General features: G+C 44.2%; 1 protein-coding gene across 8 annotated transcripts in view; it reads right to left on the bottom strand.

The window, feature by feature from the left end:
- The window catches only part of CAP1 (cyclase associated actin cytoskeleton regulatory protein 1), a 30,108-nt gene extending 17,544 nt beyond the window's left edge, over window positions 1-12,564 (bottom strand). Inside the window, exon 1 of one of the 8 annotated variants that reach the window (XM_043578710.1) lies at window positions 10,747-12,564. The gene's annotated coding sequence lies outside the window, so the exon portion shown is untranslated. The remainder of the gene's footprint in view (window positions 1-10,746) is intronic. The other 7 variants (XM_043578711.1, XM_043578713.1, XM_043578709.1 and 4 more) reach the window with 7 other exon arrangements.
- Window positions 12,565-24,139: the final 11,575 nt, after the last annotated feature.

Here is a 24,139-nt window from a genome sequence, read left to right as displayed (position 1 = left end):
TTTTTTCATAGGTTAGATGACACATATTTGGAAGGCAAATGTTTTTTTTTGTTTTTGTTTTTTAATTTTTTTTTTCCAACGTTTATTTATTTTTGGGACAGAGAGAGACAGAGCATGAACGGGGGAGGGGCAGAGAGAGAGGGAGACACAGAATCGGAAACAGGCTCCAGGCTCTGAGCCATCAGCCCAGAGCCTGACGCGGGGCTCGAACTCACGGACCGCGAGATCGTGACCTGGCTGAAGTCGGACGCTCAACCCGACTGCGCCACCCAGGCGCCCCGGAAGGCAAATGTTTAAAATAAGGCTTTTCTGTAAGAATTTAGAGTTGCCAAAGTAGAAAACCATAGCCCTGCCTGATCTTGTTCTTTGCCATTTCTTTTTTTTTTAATTTTTTAATACATTTATTTATTTTTGATAGAAACAGAGCACAAGTGGGGGAGGGGCAGAGAGAGAAGGAGACACAGAATCCAAACAGGCTCCAGGCTCCGAGCTGTCAGCACAGAGCCTGATGCGGGGCTCGAACTCACAAACCGGGAGATTGTGACCTGAGCCGAAGTCGGTCGCTTAACCGACTGAGCCACCCAGGTGTCCCTGTTTGCCACTTCTGATTGGCAATAGCCAATAACTAAAAGTAAGCCTCCATAAACGAATGTACAGAATCCCAACTATTTAGGCATTCATCATAAAAGCTTCAGAAAGGGAAACAGTCCTAATTTTAGAAGTCTAAGAAAAAACTAGGATTCAGGAGACCAAGCTTTGAGTCCCAGCTCTGCCATGTATTAACCGTATAACTAAAGGACTGTCATTTAATGAGTCCTTACCTAGCACACAGAGATGTAAGGATCAAAGGAGAGGAATAGTCACTTTGGGAACCTCAAAATACAGTTTAAATGTAAAATGTTATCACTACATGCGTTGTGCTAGAATTCAGGCTTTAGATGGGAGTCTATCCATTCTCCTCCCCCAACCAGCCCCACCAATTCGCAGTACCTACAACAACCGGGCACACAGAAGATGCTTATAAAATGAAAGTGCTTAGTACTGTACTTGGCACTGTACTTAGCAGCTACTGAAGACATAGAAGGCAAATGGCATCTGCCCTCAAGAAGATTTCATTCTTTTTTTTTTTAATTAAAAAAACAATTTTTTTTAACGTTTATTTATTTTTGAGACAGAGAGAGACAGAGCATGAACAGGGGAGGGGCAGAGAGAGAGGGAGACACAGAATCTGAAACAGGCTCCAGGCTCTGAGCAGTCAGCACAGAGCCCGACGCGGGGCTCGAACTCATGGACCACGAGATCGTGACCTGAGCCGAAGTCAGACGCTTAACCGACCGAGCCACCCAGGCGCCCCAAGATTTCATTCTTATTGGGAAGGCCAACACAAATGAAAATGCCAATGGGATAAATACTGGTGACACGTTTTTTAAAGTTCTTTTAGAGATTGTCTAACTCCATTTAGATTAGGAAAAGTTCCAGTATCAGCCTATATACTAGAGCTTTTTCTTTGTAAAATGTTGTATGGTTCTGAATGACACTATAAATTACTATACGTTCTGAGAGTTGAGAAGAAATCAGTGAGGACTGGAGATAGTCTGGGGTTTTTTTGTTTGTTTGTTTTTACATTTTTATTTAATTTTGAGAGACAGAACACAAGTGGGGGAGGGGCAGAGAGAGAATGAGACACAGAGTCCGAAGCAGGCTCCAGGCTCTGAGCTGTCAGCACAGAGCCCGATGTGGGGCTCGAACTCACCAACTGTGAGATCATGACCTGAGCCAAAGTCGGACGCTTAATCAATTGAGCCACCCAGGCGCCTTGAGATAGTCTGGTTTCAGAAGAAAGGGGGGCATCCTGATAGAAAAAGTAAAAGAAAAAAGGGAAGACATTCTAGAGCAATCAGACGCAAAGAGGAGAGAATAAGGGGGCTAGGCACATAAAGTATGTTATGTGGGTTAATCTGCATAGAGCATCAAGCATCATGAAAAATAAGGCTGGATAAGCAAGGCAGGCTAGGTAATGAAGGGCACTGAAAGCCAGGCAGTATTTGAATCTGATGCTGTGATAAGTGTGAAGCCATTTAAGGGTTTTGAGTGAAGGAGTAATATGATGAAAGCAACATTTTTACAAGTACTATTTGATAAACAGAATGCAATTTGGAAAAATGGGACAATATTAAGGTCTAGGTTAGGTTGAACTAGGAAGCTAATAGGGTCTAAGGTTGAAAGCTGCTATTCATCCAGCTGTAAAATGAGAGGGCTGCTGAAAAAAATATTTTTTATATTTCAAAAGAAAAAAATCTGTACCATCTACTCTCCAGCCAGATATGGAAATGAAAGGAAAAGAATCAATTAACCCACAAATAATCAGTTTTAGGTAACTACGTAACCAGCACCTGAATTAAGTGGTAAAATAGTTTTCCTGTTCCAAGGGAATCTAATCTAGCAGGAGAAACAAAGCTACCTTCCACTGAATCCTTCACTGCCAGGATTAGGAGGGATTCTAGAAATCATCTTGTAAAAACACCATCTGATGCCAGAACAATCCTTTCAACATTCTCAGCAATTAGCCAGGTAACCTCTGTTCAAGTACCTTCAGTGTGGGGAAACCGAGACTTCTAGAGGCAGCCCATTCCCTTCAGACAGCTCAAAGTACTAAAAGTTCTTCCTTATATGGAGGCAAAATCTGCTTCCCTGCAACTTCCACCCACTGATCTTAGTTCTGCCCTTGGAGGTCATACAAAACAAGTGTGCATTAAACACAGAACAAGTACTAACTGTGTGGTAGTGACTATTGAGTACTGTAGCACTCAGAAAGGAAGCAAAGATGACTCGAATTGCAAATCCAGGGGCCTAAGAGAAGGATGACACTATAGGCAGAAACAGGTTTCTGGCATGTACTATTTGGGGCAAGAAGATGAAGTCAGTTTTGGACAAGCAGAGTCTGAAGAGGAGCTGAAGCTTCTAAGTGGGTATTTAGAAATAAAACTTGGGGAAGGACCAAGGCTGGAGAACAATGTTTGCAAGTTATCCACAAAGAAATAATCACAAAGTATGAGAATGGATAGGCTCTTGGAGGGATATCACACACAGCAAAAAGAAACTATGAGGTGGATTCTCCAGCAATTTCTTTTGTGGTCTAAAACCAAGAAAAAAATCAGAATTGGCTAGTGATTCCTGCCAAAGCTGCTTCAGAGTCTCACCATTCGAACAATTCAAACAACCCAATTCCTCCAGCCTATTCAAGGCAGTTGTTCAGAAGTAAATGGGACCAGGCTACTCCTGCAGTTCTTGTCTCATCTCACCAGACAATTAAGCCAGTGGTATGAATGTCTACTTGAGTAGGAAGTTGTCACGTTTAAATGTTTTCTACTTTGTCTGGTAGTCGTTCCTCTAAATCATACCCTTAAGTAAAACTGAAAAGCAGCTATACAAGTCAGCCTGCATACTATGGCAGCCCGACTGATCTGCTTCAAAATGCTTCTTTTGGCCTTGACTTTGTATTTCTGTCCCTGAGATGTTATCCTAATAAAATAATCCGAATGTGGGGAAAGTGACAGGCAGATATTCACTGCAACGTTAACTTAGACCTCTAATTACAAGGAATGCACCACGGAAAAAGACTTGAATAGAACACAAAATTTACAGTATTTGTCACATTGGAGTGATGGGGTTTTAGACAATTTCCTCATTTTCCAACCTTCTTTAACACAGTTAATTTCTTTATTAAAAAACAAAACAAAACAAAACAAAAACGAGTTCCATTAGGATCTCTCTCCTAAGGTACCACCAAGCTGTAAGACATTAGTTAGTTCTACTCCTAACAATATAGAATCAGAGCCTTGTTCTCATCACTAGGCTCTACTACGTCAAAGTAAAACCTAGACATACTAACAGGAGACACAAGTTGGCTATGTGTTTTTTAATTTTTTTTTAATGTTTATTTATTTTTGGGAGAGACAGAGAGTGCGAGCAGGAGAGGGGCAGAGAGAGAGGGAGACACAGAACCTGAAACAGGCTCCAGATTCTGAGCTGTCACCACACAGCTCAAACTCATGGACCGTGAGATCTTGACCTGAGCTTTGAAGTTGGATGCTTAACCTACTGAGCCACCCAGGTGCCCCTATGGGTTTTTTTTTTTTTTTTAATGTTTATTTTTGAGAGAGAGAGAGAGAGACACACACACACACACACACACACACACACACACACACACAGAGTGCGAGTGGGGGAGGAGCAGAGAGAAGAGGGAAACACAGAATCCGAAGCAGGCTACAGGTTCAGAGCTGTCAGCACAGAGTCTGACATGGGACTCGAACTCAAGAACCGTGAGATCATGACCTGAGCTGAAGTCAGACGCTTAACCAAATGAGTCACCCAGGCACTGCGCAAGTTGGCTGTTTTAACCAGAAACCAAAGAACAGATACCACTTTGCCCCAGTAAAGATACCATCTAAATCTAACCCAAATCAGGAGCCACTGTTCTTCCTTAAGCATTTGGTTTCAGAGGGAACCAATGACATTTTACTGCCTGAGTCACTGCCATCTGAGGTTTAGATTAAAAGAGAAAGACCTATCTTCTAGGGAGGGAAAGAATCCAATCCAATATCAACACTTGTCTCCTGTGCCCTATCTGAAATTCCAGGAGTGAGTAAAGCTAGTTAGAATGTACAAGCTGAAGTCAGACTTAGAACTAGCTGCTTCAACAGTCAGGGCAATAAACAACTTTGTGTGGCCATGGGTTTCCCCGCTCTCTTATACCCAAGGAATATTACGAAGATCAACTATGTAAGAGCATTCAGCAGGCAACTTTTACATCGTATAAGGAAAAAGCACATTGGCTGATTTCAGCTGGCTAGTTGCATAAAGATAGATCTAAGGACGCCATTTGTCCCTAGCCAGGATTCAGCTACAAATAGAGATATGAAAAGATCTGTGACTGTAAGTCTATAATTAAACTTAAGTATAGGAATTTTAATGACCTCTGCAGAAAAACAAAACACAAAAAAAGCAAGCTCACTCCTTCCATGAAACATTTCAACTCTATTTGCTAGTCAAATGGAAAAGTTTAACACATGTCTCATAATACAAGGCAAACGAAGCTTTATTTATAAATAAGGGATATTTTTAGAGCTTTGATTCTTTTTATTAAGTTTACATGATGGTATACCAAAAAGAAACAGTTTCATGGTGAAATGCTATAGTCGCATTAAAGATGATTCAACTATAACAACTTAATCAAAATAAACACTGAGCACCAAGAACATAAACTATAACAATTTAAAATAATGGCAATTTAAAATAAATTTAAAATGGCAATTTAAAATAAACGGTAATCTAGGGGCGCCTGGGTGGCTCATTCGGTTAAGCATCCAACTTCCCCTCATGTCATGATCTCATAGTGAGTTCGAGCCCTGCGTTGGGTTCCGTGCTGATAGCTCAGAGCCTGGAGCTTGCTTGGGATTCTGTGCCTCCCCCTCTCTCTGCTCCTCCCTCACTCACGCTCTACCTCTGTCTCTCAAAAATAAATATACGTTAAATTTTTTTTTAATTAAATACAATAAAAATAAAAAATAAATTAAAAATTAAATTAAATTTTAAAAATAAATAATAATAAACTAAACTAAGCTTTCTAAATGCAGGCAACACTGGGGCACCTAGGTGGTTCAGTCAGTTAAGCATCAGGCTCTTGATTTCGGCTCAGGTCATGATCTCATGGTTTGTGAGTTCCAGCCGCATGTTGGGCTCTGCACTGACAGCATGGAGTCTGTTTGGGGTTCTCTCTCTCTCTCTCTCTCTCTCTCTCTCTCTCTCTCTCTCTCTGCCCCTCCCTTGTGCACACGTGGCATGCTCTCTCTCTCTCTCAAAAATAAGTAAAAGAAAAGAGAAGAAAAGAAAAGAAGGCAACATGACTAAAACAGGAATGTATATATCCTCAATGTAAGAGATATATAAATCTGCTTACTTGCACTGTCAACTAACCCAAAGCTTCCTTCTGGGTGAGTGCCTAATCAGAGGCATTTCTCTATCAAGATCACACCCTCTGAGGAAAAAAGCAAAAATGAAAGTCCTTCAAAGACCCCAGAAATTCCTTTAAACAAACAATGATTCTTGCTGCCTCAGTGAAAAATGATTCATTCACTACAGGATATCCAGTGCTTATGATGTGTATATACTGTGCTAAGCATGGTCATAAAGCCTGCCCTAGAAAATCTAATTGGAGAGATAACACTGCACAAACATAGTTATGATACTTTCTAATGCAGTGGTTCTCAATCAAGGGCAATTTCATCCTCCGGGAGACACTAGGCAATGTCAGGAGACATCTTTGGTAGGCACAACGGAGCCAAGTGCTACTGGCATCTGATGGGTGGAGGCCAGGGATACTGCTAAAATCCTACAATGTACAGGCAGGCAGGCCAACCCCACAATGAAGAACCATCCAGCCTAAAATGTCAATTGTGCCAATGTTGAGAAACCCTGTTCTAATGTAATAAGGAGCAAAAGGGAAGCACAAGAGGTATAAATAAAACGCCACGGGTTCAGGACTTTCTAAATCAGAATGTCAACCTGTACTATCCAATGAAAGCTAATTAAGGGTCTAATGTGGAGAATTTTGTAAACTGGACAAGGGAATTTAGATTTATTTCTTTGGGAATATGAAGCCAGGGAAGATGAAAATGGTTCTTTTTAAAAGATTAGCCTGGTTGTAGTAGAGAAGGTGAAGTATGAAAGCCACGTTAATAGAAAGTAAAAAAAAAAAAAAGAAAAGAAAATGATGACAATTCAAAGGAATAATCACTAGGAGTGGGCAAGATGTGGCTTGAGGATCCTCAGATTTCAACTTCAGATTAAATTTCAAACCAGACAGGGGCACCTGGGTGGCTCAGTGGGTTATACGTCCCACTTCAGTTCAGGTTATGATCTCACGGTTTGTGGGTTCGAGCCCCGTGTCAGGCTCTGTGCTGACAGCTCTGAGCCTGGAGCCTGCTTCAGATGCTGCGTCTCCCTCTCTCTCTCCCCCTCTCCCGTTTGCGCTCTCTCTCAAAAATAAATAAACATTAAAAAAATTTTTTTAATTTCAAACTAGAGAGTTCAACTTCCAATGACACTTTGTATTTGCTCGTTTAAGTAAAATGCGTCTTTTAAAAAAAAAGTCTATTTTTGAGAGAGAGAGACAGAGAGAGACAGAGAGTGAGTGCGGGAGAGTCAGGGAGGGGCAGAGAGAGAGAGAGAGGCTGACAGAGGGTCTAGGAAGGGCCTTGCGCTGACAACAGCGAGACTGATTCGGGGATTCTGGGCTCAAACTCCCAAACTGTGAGATCATGACCTGAGCCAAAGTGAGACGCTCAACCGACTGAGCCACCCAGGCACCTGTAAAATGCACCAAGTGCTTCACAGAAAACCGAAAGGAGGAAGTCACTTTTACAAGGCTTAGTTCCTGGTTACAAAAATAATCGCAGCTAAACCTACGTACGTATAACCAAAAAAAGGGGGTGAGAAAAAAGATCGCCCTCCAGACTGGAAACAAACCATTTTACAAACTAAACAGCTAACCTCCTCAGAGCAAAAATACACGCACTGAAACTTAACATTACCACCAGTCTGGGCTCGCATGACAGGTTGTACCCTGACAAAATGCTTTTCACTGCTACCATTTTATTTTTTTTTTTCAACGTTTGTTTATTTTTGGGACAGAGAGAGACAGAGCATGAACGGGGGAGGGGCAGAGAGAGAGGGAGACACAGAATCGGAAACAGGCTCCAGGCTCTGAGCCATCAGCCCAGAGCCTGACGCGGGGCTCGAACTCACGGACCGCGAGATCGTGACCTGGTTGAAGTCGGACGCTTAACCGACTGCGCCACCCAGGCGCCCCGCTACCATTTTATTTAAGCTCCTCTCAGACATAAACTACGTCCACCTGACTGACAAAGGATTTCTAGTGAAGAAAAAGGTAGGCAATTCCTACAGAAAAAAAAATGTCTTCCCTCCTACAGACATTTCTTTATGCTGGCCCAGTGCAACTCAAACAATAAGCAAATTGCCAACTGCTGAATGAAACCCAAACGCGTTCAAACGAGGCATCAAAAGCCCTTCACAACTTGGCAGCCATCTATCTACCTTTTTTTCCTGGTCTTACTTCCACCACAAACTCCAGGCAAACTCCGATACTCCAGGTGCTTCACTGAATATATGCCTCTGCACCTTTGCTCTTGTTTCCCCTAATTGAGATACCTTATTCCGACATCTGTCTGGATGTGCTGCAAACACCTCCAACTAAATACGTCCAAAATTCATTTTCTTTCCATGCCACCTCCCCAACTTACCCCTCTCCTCTCACATTACCTACCTTGGTGAATGGTACCACCCAGTCCCCTAAGCCAGAAAACCAGGCACTCATCCTAGACGACTTCTATTTCTTCATTTCCTTTTTTAAAAAATGTGTATTTATTTTTGAGAGAGAGAGAGAGAGAGAGAGAGAAAGCGTGAGCTGGGGAGGGGCGGAGAGATAGACACACACACACAGAATCCCAAGCAGGCTCCAGGCTCTGAGCTGTCAGCACAGAGACGAACGAGGGCTTGAACTCACAGACTGCGAGATCATGACCTGAGCCAAAGTTAGATGCCCCATCGACTGAGCCACCCAGGCACCCCTCTTCATTTCCATAAATAATCAGCCTCCAATTCTATGGTTTCTATCTTTTAAATACTGCTCAAGGGGCACCAGTGGCTCAGTGGGTTGAGTGTCCCAATTCGGCTCAGTTTGCGATCTCCTGGTTGGCTGGTGAGTTCCAGGCTCACCGCTGTCAGCCTATCAGTGCAGAGTCTGCTTCAGATCCCCTATCCCCCTTCCTCTGCCCCTCCCCCACTTGCACTCTCCCCCCCCCCCCATATTAAAAAACAATATATACATACATACTGCTCAAATCCGATCCCTCCTCTCCTTCCCATGGTCACTGTCTCAGTTCAGGCCAAGACGATGGCAACAGCTTCCCAACACTGGTCTAGTCTGCCATCATGTCCCTTCTGCCTTGACAAACTAAACTTCCTAAAACATAAATCTGACCACATCATTTTCCTAAGATCCACGTTACGCAGCACAATTTACAAGGTCCTTTATATCTGACCCGCCACTTCCCACTTCCTCCGTTTCTCCAAGCATTACTAGAATTTCAGTCACTGAATTAGCCATGGTCTTTCACATGTCCAGATCTCCATGTCCTTGCACTTGTACTCTTTGCCTGGAAACCCTTTTTCCAGACTGACCACACAGCTAAGTAAGTTTTGCAAGACTCATCCTCCCATTTCCTCCTCAAAGCTCCGAAGTCTGGCTCAGGTATTCCTCTCTCTATTCTCCCATAGCCCTGTACTCACACAGTGCATTATGACAGTGCATATGGCAAGCCATCCCTGATTTACTTGTCTGCCCCCCTACACTCCATGGTAACAGCTGTATTCCTGGCCACCAGGCCAAGTGCCTCATTTAGTATGTACCTCATACATATTAAGGGCTCAATGAATGAGTGGTGAATGATGAATGTGCTGGGCTGTCCTGTTTTTCAGCTGAACAGGGATCCCTACAAAGAGCTTCAACTGACACAGTTCTGATACGAACCTCTGCCTGAAAAGGTGCTCGTCCTCTCACCAAGCTTCATGCTGTTTATCCTTCAAAATTCATCTTAAATTCTGCTCTGCGGAAGGGATCTTCCTAAGCCCTAAGTTATATATTTCCAACACTGTTCTTTCCTAACACTCATCACATTTGTAATTACTTCTTAAACGTCCCGGCAAAGGTCTGGCTTTTTTTTTTTTTCTTCCAAAACTGCATTCCCTAGATATGGCAGAGTGCTTGACAGAATAAACACAATTTGTTAGACTGAATTTAATCCTGTGAGATATGCAGAGATCTCTGCTTAAAAGATAAGAAAAATAAGGCTCAAGGAAGTTAATGCATCTACAGCTACAGAAACTTAGCAGAGCGGACAGACCAAACCTGAGCCATCTGATTTCAGGTCCAGAAGTATGCAACACCTTCAATAAAGTTAAACAAGCCTTTCAGAATAGGAGCAACAGACCTGGAGGAAGGAGAGGCTATCTGATTGCAAACACAAAGACCTGCCCCACTCTCTTGTGAAAAACTACCCAGGTATTCCAAACAGGTTGCATTTAAAAAAAAAAAAAAAAATTCCACGCAGCGGGCGGTCTTTAACCTGCAGCTGCCCGCCGCGACTCGACACCGACCGGAAGACCACTCAGAGGTAAAGAAAGAGGTTCCTGGGAAACAGTCGTGGGAAGGACCTGGGCTGTTAATCTAAATAACTGAGGTCTTGAGTCCAACTGTTTCCTTCACTCGCTATACGGTCGTAGACCAGCCTCTCCTCCCCGAGGATCAATTTACCCATCTGTGCAATGGGGACGAGATGGGGCATAGAGAAGACTCTAAGGTGTCGTTGGTTCCTTAGGAATGCCTAGGTCTGGGCACCTTAGGAATCAGGCCCCCGCTGAGGCTGACCGCCAGGGCTGCAAAATCCAGCGGAGGGGCCTCCCCAGAGGAGCCCGGCTCCGTTGGTCACCCTGGCCCCACCTCAAGAGACCGCGCCCAGGATCCCGGGTCGGCCTGAGGGCCTCCGCTATGGCCCCTTCAGCAACGCTCACTGTACGCGCATAGGTCGGTAAGACCGTTAACAACTCCAGAGACCAGTGGGCCGCGGAGTGGACCCCCGTCCCTACCCGGCCGCGTACCCTCACCTCAGAGTTCCGCCTCACCTCCGGACTGCGATCAGCCGCTCTCCACTTCCGGCAAGAACCGCCCAGCAATCTTCGCGCGACCCACTTCCGGGCCCTTACTGGGCGCGGCACCCCCACCGGAAATGGACGGCTGCTGAAACGCCGAGCTAGTGGAGGGACCCGGGAGGAAGTCTGGCCGCCCCGCTCGTGGCTCCGCCCCCTATTCTCCACGCCCGGAAGGGAGAATCCATGCTAGACCGGAGGGCACGTGGGAGAGGGTCCCGCCCCCAAAGCCGGAGCGGCCCCTGGTGTGTGCTCAGGGGTAGGCCACGCCTCCCTGCCAACTGGCGGGAGCCGAGTCGTCCGGGCCAATGAAGGGCCGAAATTACCAGCTAAGCTCCACCTCCGGAGAAGGAGAACAGGTGAGTGGCTAAATTAGTGCTCCTATCAATGCGGTCTCAATGACAGAGGCCAGTGCCTTAGCCTAGCCGTCGGAAGGGGTCTTGGAGGGACTAGGAGTCAGGATTTTCTGGGAATCCCGGACAATCGTCCACTCTCCGAGGAGATTGAGGCGAAGCTCCGCCTCTTTGGGCGTGCATATCTCAGTGTCGCCGTTTGTGACGTGCGGATGCCTTTGGTCTGAACAGTGTCCTAGGGATACCTCCCGAGGCCGGTGTGGGGAGGTGGTTGGTGAGGGCGCGTGGGTCCAGCCCTGGGTTTCTGGGCATGCCCGCCGTCGCTCGGCTTGCTGGCTGGGAAGGTGGAGGCTTGCCCCACTTCCTGTTTGTTCCGTGTGCTCTGTGACCATAGATGGTCAGGTCTGGGACCGCGCGGAAGCCTCCGCCCCGCGGTTTTGGAGTCCTTCCTCCCCGCGCGCAGGGTGTGGTCCCCGAGAATAAGATGAGCGGAATGAGCGAAGATCATCCTCCGCTCCGCTAAAACCGGTTTGTGAGGCCGCCTCGCCCGGAGCTGGGCGTGCCCTGCCACCTGCCACTCAGTCCCGGGGACATTAGGCTCCGTGGCCGCAGCCCGCGGGGGAGAGAGATTTCGCGTGGTCCTCGGGCCTGGGGATCAGAGCTTTGTTCCCTCAAGGCTCACACTTTCCAACCGGTGATTATCCTCCCACAAAGATTTATTTCCAGAAAAAAATTGGCGAGTGCAATTGTTCCCACTCCTTCGGCTGAGCGACGGTGACAGCTCCAAGCTTCAAGTTGAATGCAGGCGCTATATGCCAAAGTCACTCGATAGATACAGTTCTTATAATAATAGCCACCATTTACTGCGCACTATGTGCCAGGCCTGTGCTGAATGCTTCAAGAACATTTTCATGTAATCCTAATAGGAACTCTCTGTGGTAGATGCTATTATGGCCTCCAGTTTTGAAATGGGGAAGCTAAATTACTTGCCAAAGTCACAAAGTAACTTAGAACTTTGAAGTAAACACATCTATATGATGAAATCCCATGAGTATGCCACAGACCATACTGAAATAACATGTGCCACAGTTTTGAGTTAGTGATGCCTCTGGACGGGGAGACATCCTGGGTTTCCATAATTCCTGGCTTGGGCACTTTACTAAGGATTAGACTGGCTAGGTTACCTGACTTGGCTGAACCTGGGCCTCTTTTTAATTTTGTGACTTCCAGTATGTTTAAAAGAAAAATGACCACATGACAAAATAGGGTACAAAAATTTATATTTTAAATATTTACATTTAACAAAAAACACTGTCTTTCTCTCTCTCTCTCTCTCACACACACACACACATCACACAAATATATCAAATAATTATATTTGAGTGCTTCATGTTTGTGAAACCTAGGGCAAATAGCCTCCCTGACCCTCATTGTAATCAGCTCTCCATTTAAGCCCTCAATCTCTTTCTGAATTTAGAGACAGCAGATACCTAGACATGCATTCCAGATGTAGGGGAGAGAGAGGAGGAAACAGGAAGAAGGATGAAAGGAAGAAAGTTTTCCTATTTACAAAATGGGGATAATAATTTGTGGGGTTGAAATAAGAAACAGAAGCAGTAACCTATATGAAACTACATTGTAAAGTGATTCTTTGTAAAGAGCGCACACATGAGTAAGTCACAACCTCTGCTCCTAAGGAAACTTCTAATCTTTAAGGAGTCTAACCACATGTACTTGTAACCCCACGGGAGGCAATTTAAGAGCAGTGTCTATCACTTTATTTATTTTGTAACATTTTTTAAAAATTTTTTTAATGTTTATTTATTTTTGAGACAGAGAGAGACAGAGCATGAATGGGGGAGGGTCAGAGAGAGAGGGAGACACAGAATCGGAAGCAGGCTCCAGGCTCTGAGCTGTCAGCACAGAGCCCGACGCGGGGCTCGAACTCACGGACCGTGAGATCATGACCTGAGCCGAGGTCGGACGCTTAACCGACTGAGCCACCCAGGGGCCCCTATTTTGTAACATTTTAAAAGTTCATTTATTTTGAGAGAGAGGCAGGGAGGGGCAGAGAGAGGGAGAGGGCAAATCCCTGCGCTTTTAGCACAGAGCCCAAGGCAGGGCTCTAACCCACGAATCATGAGATCAGGACCTGAGCCAAAATCAAGAGTCAGACACTTAACTGACTGGGCCACCCAGGTGCCCCTATTTATTCATTTGTTTATACACTGAAAAAAATGATTGAGTTCATGATTGAGTTCTTCCTCAAGAAGCATCGTAGGCACCTTGCTACTTTGCACTAGACACAATGAGGAGTATGCGAGTGGACAAGTCAGACTCTGTCCCTGCCCTCATGGAGCTTACAATCTATTGTGGAAACAGGTGTTGCCATCTGGGGCAGTCATCAGAAGTACTGACTATTGACTTCCAGCTTTTTCCTCCTCACTGATCTTGCCCAATTTCTCATCCATGGTGGGCTTTCATCAGGCACATGACCAATGAGTGCCTTGAATTTGGAATCGTCATTTCCTGGGCTGAGATGGGTGGGGAGAACATTGAGAGCAGACCTGAGTAAACGGTAGCAGAGATGGAATCTGTGACTGGCTGAGGTGAGAGGTTCCTATAGAAGAATAGGAGTTAAGGCTGAAGAGAAAGAGGTTGAACGCGCTGTGCCAGACAAGAGAGGTAAAACCTTAATGTGAAAGAAAGAAGGAGCTGGTTAGATTACATTTTAGAAATATAACTCTAACTGCAGGATAGAGCATGGGCTTGAGAGGAGGGGGAAGAGGCAGAGGGATCTGTCAGAAAATAGGTACAAAGGTAGCACAGGGTCTGAATCAAGGCTGGGACGTGGGGGTACAATGTAGAGGAGACAATGCAGAAGGGACAGGGCAGAAGATGCCATTGTTATAAAGGGGATGGTGAGGAGGAAGATGACAAGGAGAAAGGCAAATGGAAGGGGGATGATCTGAATATGAACCTTTAGGCCAGACCTAGTTCCCCAGGTATACACTCCCACTGAATACTACTTTTCCTTCCTGGCTGGTATCACAGTTCTAATTAAGTAATGATCTGTGCACTTGTCTTTTTCTTTCTTTCTTTCTTTCTTTCTTTCTTCCTTCCTTCCTTCCTTTCTTTCAGAGAGAGAGCGTGAGAGCTGGGAGGGGCAGAGGGAGAGGGAGAGAGAAAATCTTAAGCAGGCTCCATGCTCAGAACGGAGCCCAATGCGGGGCTTGATCTCACGACCATGAAATCATGACCTGAGCTGAAATCAAGAGTCAGACGCTTAACCGACTGAGCCACGCAGGCGCCCCTGTACACTTGTCTTTTAATGTTTTCTTTCCTTGTAAGTACCTTGAGGTCAGAGTCTTTGCCTCTCTGGCACAAAATTGATCCTCAGTAGATATTTATGGGAAAATGTGGCTAAATGAAAGGGTGAGAGGGGCCAAGATGGTTCTGAGACTTGGAGCATGGGTGAATGGAAGGTGGGAAGAAGTCTGGATTAGGGTTTTGGGGGTTTCGAGCCTCAGACTTCAAAATCCAGCCTGAGAAGAGAAAGAAGTACAGTGAATCATTCTGCAAGCACGAATTGCCAACAGAGAGTTGATTGATTCTTACACAATTCCCCTCTTCATGTCTTTTGCCACTTTCGTATTTTGCCTGGATTTCAGCACATTCTAAACCTGCAGAATCGCTTTGTCTCTGAGGGTACCACCCAAGATTCTTCCTTATCTCTCAGAGTTTCAGACACAGAAGTCTGGCAGTTCATCTGGAGCGTTTCCCAGCCTGGCTCAGAAGATCGCCTGTATCTGTGCAGCCTGGCTCAGAGCCTGTCTGCATTTGGGCAGATCCTGTATCCCCCAGCCAGAAGGGACTGATAACAGACAACGATCTCTGTGAGCCCATCTTTCTTCCTCTCCCACAGAGGGCCCCAGGCTCCAGCCTGAGTTAGTTAGGGTCTCAGGTCCAAAAATTACAAATTGGCAAAAGAAATATTGGCCATATGATACAGTGGTTAAGATCTGGCTTTGATGTCACTTGGACCTGAACTTGAATCCCAATCTGCCACTTACTGTGTGATCTGAGTCAAGTCAGTTAACCACATAGAAGGATATTAATACCCATCTTGGGGGCGCCTGGGTGGCTCAGCCGGTTGAGCGTCTGACTCTTGGTTTCAGCACAGGTCTTGATCTCACAGTTTGTGAGTTCAAGCCCCACATCGGGCTCTGAGCTAAGAGCACGGAGTCTACTTGGGATTCTGTCTACCTCTCTCTCTCTCTGCCACTCCCCTGCTCTCTGTCTCCCTCTTTTTCTCTCTCTCTCAAGAGCTAAGAGCACGGAGTCTGCTTGGGATTCTGTCTACCTCTCTCTCTCTCTCTCTGCCGCTCCCCTGCTCTCTGTCTCCCTCTTTTTCTCTCTCTCTCAAAAAATAAACTTAAAACAACATACCCATCTCGAATGGTTGATATGAAGACGAGGAGGGAATTTGTAAAATACTTGGTTCCCAGTGAATACTAGTGAGAAGTGACAATTATTATTCAGTACAGAGAGTCTATTATCTGTGTTCGTGGTGAAGGCACCAGAAAGCAAAATAAGGTGTCAAGTGTCAACGTCCTGGATGGTGTCACCAGACCACTGCTGCTACTGCCACATCACTGGCAAGTCTCCCCACAGGGTCTGCTTCTTTACATCGCTACCTTTTGATTCAAAGTCTGGGCTTGTACCCTTGGCTGCAAGTAAGATAGATAAATCGGTTAGAAATACGAATGCTTTTGGCTGCAGAACACTTGACTGTGGTGACTTTTTTTTTTTTTAAGTATATTTTTCTCAAGAAAAATAGGCATCTTTATTGGTTCAGGAAAATCATCTGATATCTCTGTGATTCAATTAGACTTACCTTTATTTTTTAAGTGTCTTTATTTATCTTGAAAGAGAGAGCACAAGTGAGGGAGGGGGAGAGAGAGAATCCCAAGCAGACTGTGTGCTGTCAGTGCAGAGCCCAACGCGGGGCTCGAACTCCCTAACCATGAGATCATGACCTGAGCCGAAATGAAGAGTCGGATGCTTAACCAATGAGCCACCCAGGTGCCCCTCAGTTAGAGTTACCTTTGGAGTTGTGAATTGGCTGTTGTAGCCCAAGCCATTATGTCACATTTAAGGAAAGAGGAAACAGGAAGGAGGTACAGCATCTGAAATTGAAAAGCTAGTTTTCCAAGGAGCTCCATGAAGCATACCCTGCTTTCTGTCTCATAGCTAGAACCAACAGTCAACAAATATTTCAGCTTCCTGGTTCCTCAAAGGGATACTTCCAAGGTTGCACATTTCACAGTGTTTCTGAGGGCCCCCAGAAGGATCAAACCCCAGTTGCCTACAGCAGTAACCCACTCATTAATGAACCCTTTACTGGCTTTTCTCCCTACCCCAACGCACTTGTCTCAGGACAAGAGAATGGGATTGGCTGGGTCTGCAACCCTAGCAAAGTGATAGAGAGCATTGTCGGCTTTGATGCGGTAAGGTGCACTCTCTCTGTGTTTGGGGTCTTACCCAGATATATGAAGGGGTTGCAGATGCTGAGTGTCCAATAGGAATGATAGGTGCGCACTATAATGAATTCCCAGAATGGTCCAACATCAACACATACCCTTTTAAACTTCAAAAAATGAAACAAAATGCCTCACTAAAATACCCCCTCCTCGCCTTTTATAACCTGAATTGTCATCACTGCACTCTCCCCCCTACCCAGAAAAAGGAACTGACAAAACCCTCATCAGTTACTTCCTTCAGCTCCAGGTCTAGGACCTCCAACTAATGTTGATTTTCTGCCAGTTCCATAATGATGCTTCCTTAATGTTCCTGAGCCTATGGACTGAACTTTATTTATTTATTTTTTTTATTTTAAATTTTTTTTTTTGACGTTTATTTATTTTTGAGACAGAGAGAGACAGAGCATGAATGGGGGAGGGTCACAGAGAGAGGGAGACACAGAATCTGAAACAGGCTCCAGGCTCTGAGCTGTCGGCACAGAGCCCGACGCGGGGCTCGAACCCACGGACCGTGAGATCATGACCTGAGCCAAAGTCGGACGCTTAACCGACCAAGCCACCCAGGCGCCCCTGGACTGAACTTTAAAGTCAACCACCACAACATACCACATCCTATATATGTTGGGGTGGGGTGAGGGGGAGAAGAAAATTAGATACAATATGTAACTATTGAACTGACATGGCAAGAGACCTTTCTATAGCTATCACAAGGTCTTAGTTGATAGTTTTGACTTCATGAGTTCACGTATCTATTACCCATTCCATTGTCTCTGTCTTCAACCAGCACTTAATCAGGGTCACAGTGATGTGAAAAGAAAGGACATGAAGGAAACATGCTGCTATCTTAAAGGACCTGGTCAAGAAGTGGCATGTATTACTTCCACTATACTGCATGACTGGAATGTGGTTACATAGCTTGTAATTGGAGCTGTAGGTGACCCAAACCTAGTTCTTGCCTGTTCTGCCTGTAAAATATTCCCATAATTTTCTGCACTAGACATGGCAAGAGTAGGAGGTCCCCTAAGTATCCTCTAGATTATATTCATAACCCTCCCTTCCTATTGCGTAGTGACAGTTCTCCTTTGCCGTGATAATAGGCACGTTCACCCCAGCCGACCATCATAATCCAAGATATGCAGGTAAAGTTTAACCACAGGCTGTCCAGAAGTAAAAGCCCTAATATGTAGCATTTGCCAATTTCTGTGGTGTAAATACTCCCACCATGACTGATTTTGAACAATATGTCAATGAATGTAGAGTTGAGAAAAAGGCACTGTGGTATGTGGAATAATGGCTCTCCAAAGATGACCATATCCTAATCTCTGGAACCTGTTAATATACTATCTTACATGGCGACAGGATGTGATGAATTTAAGGATACTTAACGGGGAGATTATCCAGGTAGGCCCAATACAATTACATGCATCCTTATAAGGAAATGAAAAAGCAGGAAGTCAGCATCAGAAAAAGAGATGAGTTGTGGCCCCTGGGTGGCTCAGTGGATTAAGTGTCCGACTTCAGCTCAGGTCACGATCTCATGGTGGGGTTCGTGAGTTTGGGCTCTCTGTTGTCAGTGCAGAACCTGCTTCATATCCTCTGTCTCCCTCTCTCTACCCCTCTCTGCTCACGCATATGTATGCTCTCTCTCTCTCTCTCTCAAAAATAAACATTAAAAAAAAGAAAGAAAGAAAAAGAGTTGTGATAATGAAAGCAGAAGTCTTAGTGATACGATCAAGGAATATGGGCAGCCTCAAGAAGCTAGAAAAGGTATGTAACCAATTTTTTCTCAGAATCTCGAGAAGGAACACACCTGTACTAACACCTTGATTTTTTTTTTTCTTAGCCCAATAGGACCCATTTCAGATTTCTGATCTTCAGAACTATAATAAATCTGTGCTGTTCCATTTATTTGTGGCCGCTAAATTTGTGGTCATTTGTTACAGCAACAGAAGGAAACTAACATGTGCACTCAGTCAGTTCTTGTAAACCTGTATGAGCGGGCTAGCACACCACTGGATTAACTTTTTTTTTTTTTTTAATCTGTTACCTAGTGGCAAGAGAAGCCCAGATTGGCAAATGGCAGCCTTAGTTTACAATCCAGTGGAGCTGTTTTCATGTCCTCTGGTGGAAGCATTCCTCCCTTGGGTAATAAAATTTGTGAAGAGCCATGCTCAGAATCACAGAGACATGAAGATCAACATTTAGTAGTCCATTTGATAGAACAGAATTGCCATTCCACATTTACCCTTTCTTCCTGGTTCTAAGTGAAATGCTACTGCAGTTTGCTTTTTGGTTCAGAACTCACCGTGCATCTTACAGGATAGAACTTCAGTCTCGCAAGATGTTGTCTCTTACTTACGGCTGTGTATTGGGCACCTTTGGTGCCTGTTGGTACACCTTTCTACTCCAGCCATTGCTGTGGGTACCATATTCATGCAGGTGTGACCTGACAGTCCAAGGCTTCAACTGCTTTCTTCAATTATCTCGCGTTCTGCCCCAGGGCTTTCATGGAATTCACCTGATGGGATCTGGGGGAACATGCACAGTTATTTTGATACACGTGTCGACCTGAAAGTGACAACTTGAGAATGCAGAGGAGTTAATGAGCAATTGGGAAACCCTTCACCAATAAAGGACAGGAGCTTGTAAATAAATACTCCCTTTTCCTTCCCTAGTTGGACAATTATGAGGCACATTCTGCTTCCGAATGTTTCCAGGGGAATCAAAACCCACACACCCAAAGCAGTGACCTTCTGGATCAATCATCCTTGGATTGGCTTTCCTGGTTTGCCTGTATTTTACTCTTCCTAGTCTCTGACCCCATGTTCCTTGAGATTACTCCTGAAAATAAACTACCTGTTTGTAAGCACTTGTCTCAGACTCTGCTTTTGGGGGAAACTAAGTCTAAAAGATTTGGTAGTAGGAGTGACCCTAGAAAGCAGATTCTCAGTATGGGATTCTGGAACTGGATCAGACCTCAATGAGCACCCCGTTCCCCATGGTATGTGCAGTAGTGATAATCCTTGACAATGCAGTAGCCTCATAATTCCTAAAATTCTTACCAGTGTCATACTATAATAAGGTGTATAAGAAAGGTGAAGCATTGACTTTATTTTTTTTAACGTTGATTTTATTTTTGAGAGAGAGACAGAGAGACAGAGTGCACACTGGGGAGGGGAAGAGAGAGAAGGAAACACAGAATCCGAAGCAGGCTTCAGGCTCTGAGCTGTCAGCACAGAGCCCGACACGGGGCTCAAACTCACGAACCATGAGATCATGACCTGAGCCGAAGTCAGAGCCTTAACCAACTGAGCCAGGTGCTCCAAGCATTGACTTTAGAGGTAGAAGTAACATTTGAATGGCCTCGGGCAATGATATTATAAGGATTATGGTGTCGTCTAGCTTTTGTTAATGGTTTTTGAAGTCTGGGGGAAAAAAGATAACATCAGGTTAGCTGTCAATGTAAATACGTATATTTATTTGAGTTAAATGTATATACTTACATATATGTTTATATCATATATATATCAACCCTGGCTTGAGTGTTACACTGAACTAAACTTAGTCACTTTTTCTCCATCAGTCATTTCTTTCTGTCCCTTTCCCTAACTTCTCTGCTGCATGTGACAGTTCCTTAAAGTTCGGTCTTAGATTCTTTATTCTTTGCTCTTTCCACTGATGAATTAGCCTCATCTCATGTCTTCAGTTATTATCTTCGTTTCAGTGTCTCTCTGGTGTGTCTGCCATCCTTTTATTTAGCTTTAGGTTCTTGAACATCTTGCTTCAAATGTTGCTAAATGACATTGGACGGTGTGTCAATAAACTGCCACAAGATGGCAGCCTTGCTAATTTTGGCTGCGCTGAATACAGTTTATCCAACTCCTTCAAGTTGGAGGGAGTAGGAATGACTTCTAAAGACTTTAATCTTATTTATTTAACTTTTGCCGAAAATCTGCTCAATAGCCAGTCTTTTAATCTATTGTTACTGGGTTTTTAAAAAAATTCTCAAAAGTTAAGTATAATCTGCCGATGAGAAAATGGAGTTGAAAATGGTTACTTGCCCAAAGTCGAGACCTAGATTTGAAACCAGTTTTCTGACTCCACACGTAATTCTTTTTCCATTACGTAAGTGAATCTCAAGCTGCAACAGTATTATTTAAGGCTTTTTGTTTTTGTTTTTAATTACAAGTAACTGAAAACCAACGGGAGCCAGCTTAACAACACAATAAAGCATTTGGGAGTGCCTTGTAGAAGGCGAAAAGGAAATGATGCCCTGGCTTTAAAAGATACAATAGAGCCAGGAATTGGAAAGCCTTCAAGACTTGGAAGGAGAAGGACAGAAAAATGGGGGATGGGAAGAGAAAGGGAAAGCTGGGGTAGCCTAAGAGATTAAGCTCTGCCCCATTACCCATTCAACTAGAATGGTCCCATTTTAATGCATTTTACATATTGGGGCTCCCATGTCAGGTTCTATTTGAAAAATAAGGATTAGATACGTTAGAAAATACTTTTAAATCACTGGTGTAATAATATGAAGCCATTCCTATATTGTTGGACATTTAGGACTGTTGGTTTTTTCCTAATTTTTCACTCTAATAGGTAAAGTTGTGATGCCTGTTCTTTCATATTGTACTAGACAGTGCATGAAGTCATCTAGTACTTCATTTCTCCTGGCCCTTACAACTTCCCTTAAGGGAGGAAAGGAGTGACAATGTGGCCTTAGGCAATTCTAGCCTGTGCCCAAAGGCTGGTGCTACTTGGGCCTTCCCTGATTGTCAGCCGGTCCAACAATACTTAGTGTGCATCTAACTACATGTCAGGCACTCCTGGGCACTGTGGACACAATGGTGAATAAAATAGGCACAGTCTGTCTTCATGGAGCTAACAGTCTAGTAGGGAAGAGAGATGAAACAGACAGTCCACAATAATTACAAGAATCAGAAGCAAAGTGCTGCCTAAGGGAAGTTCAGATAGTTAGGGAAATACACAGCACAGTGAGCTGACCTAATCTGGGGTGATTAGGGCAGGCTGTCCTGAGGAAATGTTATTTAATCTGAGACTTGAAGGATGAGTAAGAGTTAGCCAAACAAAGAGAATGGAGAAGACTTGTTTGAGCAGACAGAAAACGTGAAAGGCCAAAGGTAAGAGAAGTCTGGCAGGCTCAAGGGATTAAGAAAAGATCAGTGTGACTGGCTACAGAAAATAAAGGGAAGTGATATGAGATTGAGGTGAAAGAGATAGCAGAGTCCAGATCATGCAAGATCTTATGAGCTATTGTAAGGGTTTCATAATATACTCCCAAGAGCATAGGAGATCATTCAAAGCCTTTAAACTAAGTAAGTGCACGGTCCTATTTGTGTTTGAACAAGAACATGCTAGCCGTAGCATGGAGAGCCAAAGTGGATGCTAGGAGGCTAGTGGGATAGGGGTGGGGGACTGATGCAGAAGTCCTGGCAAGAGGATAATGATGGCTTAGACTATAGTGGCAGCAGTAGATGAAAAGAAATGGACAGATTTGAAAGTAAGTGATCTAAGAGGTGGAAATTACAGAAGCTACTGATTGATTGTCTATGGGAATGTGTGTAAGAGAAAATGAGTAGCCAAGTAGACTATCAGTTTTCTAGCTTGAGCAGTTGAATGGATGGTCTTTCCTACTAGAGACTGGGAACACTAGAGTAACAGTAAATTTGGTGGAGAAAGGTGATGAGTTCTTTTTTGGTTTGCTTAGTTTGAGGTATCTTAGATTTCCTGAATATGCAAGTAGACATACAGAACTAGAGCTTAGAACAAGTCTGGCCAGAAGGTGTGGATTCAGGAGTCCTGAGATCAAAGGACAAGAAAAGGGTTAGCCAGAACTCCTGAAGAGCTACATTAATAGTAAGTTAGAAGAGAAGCCAGAAAAGGAGATTCAAAAGGAGCAACCTTGGGGCACTTGGCTGGCTCAGTTGGAAGAGTGTGAAATTCTTGATCTCAGGGTCATGAGTTCAAGCCCCATGTCGGGTATAGAGATGACTTAATAAATAAACAAAAAAACAAACTTAAAAAACAACAACAACAAAAGGAGAAACCAGTGAGGTAGCAAAAAATGAGGAAAACACATGGTTCAAGAAAGCCAAGGTAAGATAATGTTTCAAAAAGGCAATGGATACCTGTACCTGATCAAATAAAAAGAAGATGGAAAAAAACATCCACTGGATTGAGAAATATGGTGGCCATGAGTGATATTGTCAACAGCGATTTTGTGGAGTGGTAGTAGGCAGAGACTAGACAGGACTAAGATGAGAAGTGGAAGGTTAGAAAATGTAGACAGCAGTGTAGGTCACTCTTGAAAATTCTGCTCTGAAAGGAGACAGACAACAAGAGTTGGAGGGAGACATTCATTCACTTAGTTCTTCCAGCTAAAGATTGTGGAGCATATTCAACTCTTCTTTTTCTCTTACGTCCTACTTCCAAAATATCAACAAAGCCTATTGGCTCTAATTTTAAAATATATTCTGAATCTCACCACTTAGCACTTTCTTCACTGCTACATATTCCAAACCACCATTAGCTCTTGCCTGAGCTATCTTAAGAGCCTCTTAATTTATCTCCTAATCGGTCTCTCCCTCACATCTCTTCCCTACATGGAAGATCTGGGAACTACAGAGGCAAGTTCTCTTTCCCCTACAAACATCGTAATACAATGGTTAGAAAGGCATAGGATAAACTCTATACTCATTCCCCTTCAAAAAGGGAGAGTGGAAGGTACGCAGCAGGACCACTATGAAATCCAACAAGCATATGTTGATTAGAGCTTAGTCCAATTGCCTGAGACTCATTCTTCACTGTGTTCACTGTGGTTTTTGGCTCCAGTATCTGGGCTCTTGGTTCCACCCTCTGAATCATCCTCCCTTTCTTGCAAGAAAATTGAGCTAGCAACAGCCCTTCCAGCCCTCTGCCATGAGTTCCAAAGCCAATGCCACATATTTTAGGCTTTTGTTATGGCAGCACCCATACCAAACGGTTTCATTATCTGTTGCTACATAGTGAGTCACCCCAAAACTTAGAAGCTATATAAACTTGAGTCCTTTCACAAGCAGATGCTAAGGATGGAGTCAGAAGTTCAAGGGGGCAATGCGTGTGAAAGATAAAGTTGAGAGGGAACAGAAGTAAACAGGGAGAATCTTAAGACCATGATGTGGCACTGACACCTGTAATAGGAAGATTGGGCAGAAAATGCTTCAAGAGTGCAGTGCAGCTCTGAGGAAGCCTTGGCCAGGCTAATTTCCTGTTAGAACCCCACATGAGGGAGAAATAGCCCAGATCCAGTGTGCCCACTGGGCTTAGTCATCAGCTGAGACTAATCCAGGGAAAGTGTGCCTTGGCATGAATGCTGTGGCAAATTCGAACAGTACAGCTGGAAGATGTCAGCTCCCTACAATCTTAACAGCAGTTTTTTGCTGACGGTAAATCTAA

This window comes from Prionailurus bengalensis, chromosome C1, assembly GCF_016509475.1.
Source record: "Prionailurus bengalensis isolate Pbe53 chromosome C1, Fcat_Pben_1.1_paternal_pri, whole genome shotgun sequence".
NCBI classification, from domain to species: Eukaryota; Metazoa; Chordata; class Mammalia; order Carnivora; family Felidae; genus Prionailurus; species Prionailurus bengalensis.
This window is presented reverse-complemented; position numbering and strand designations above follow the sequence as displayed.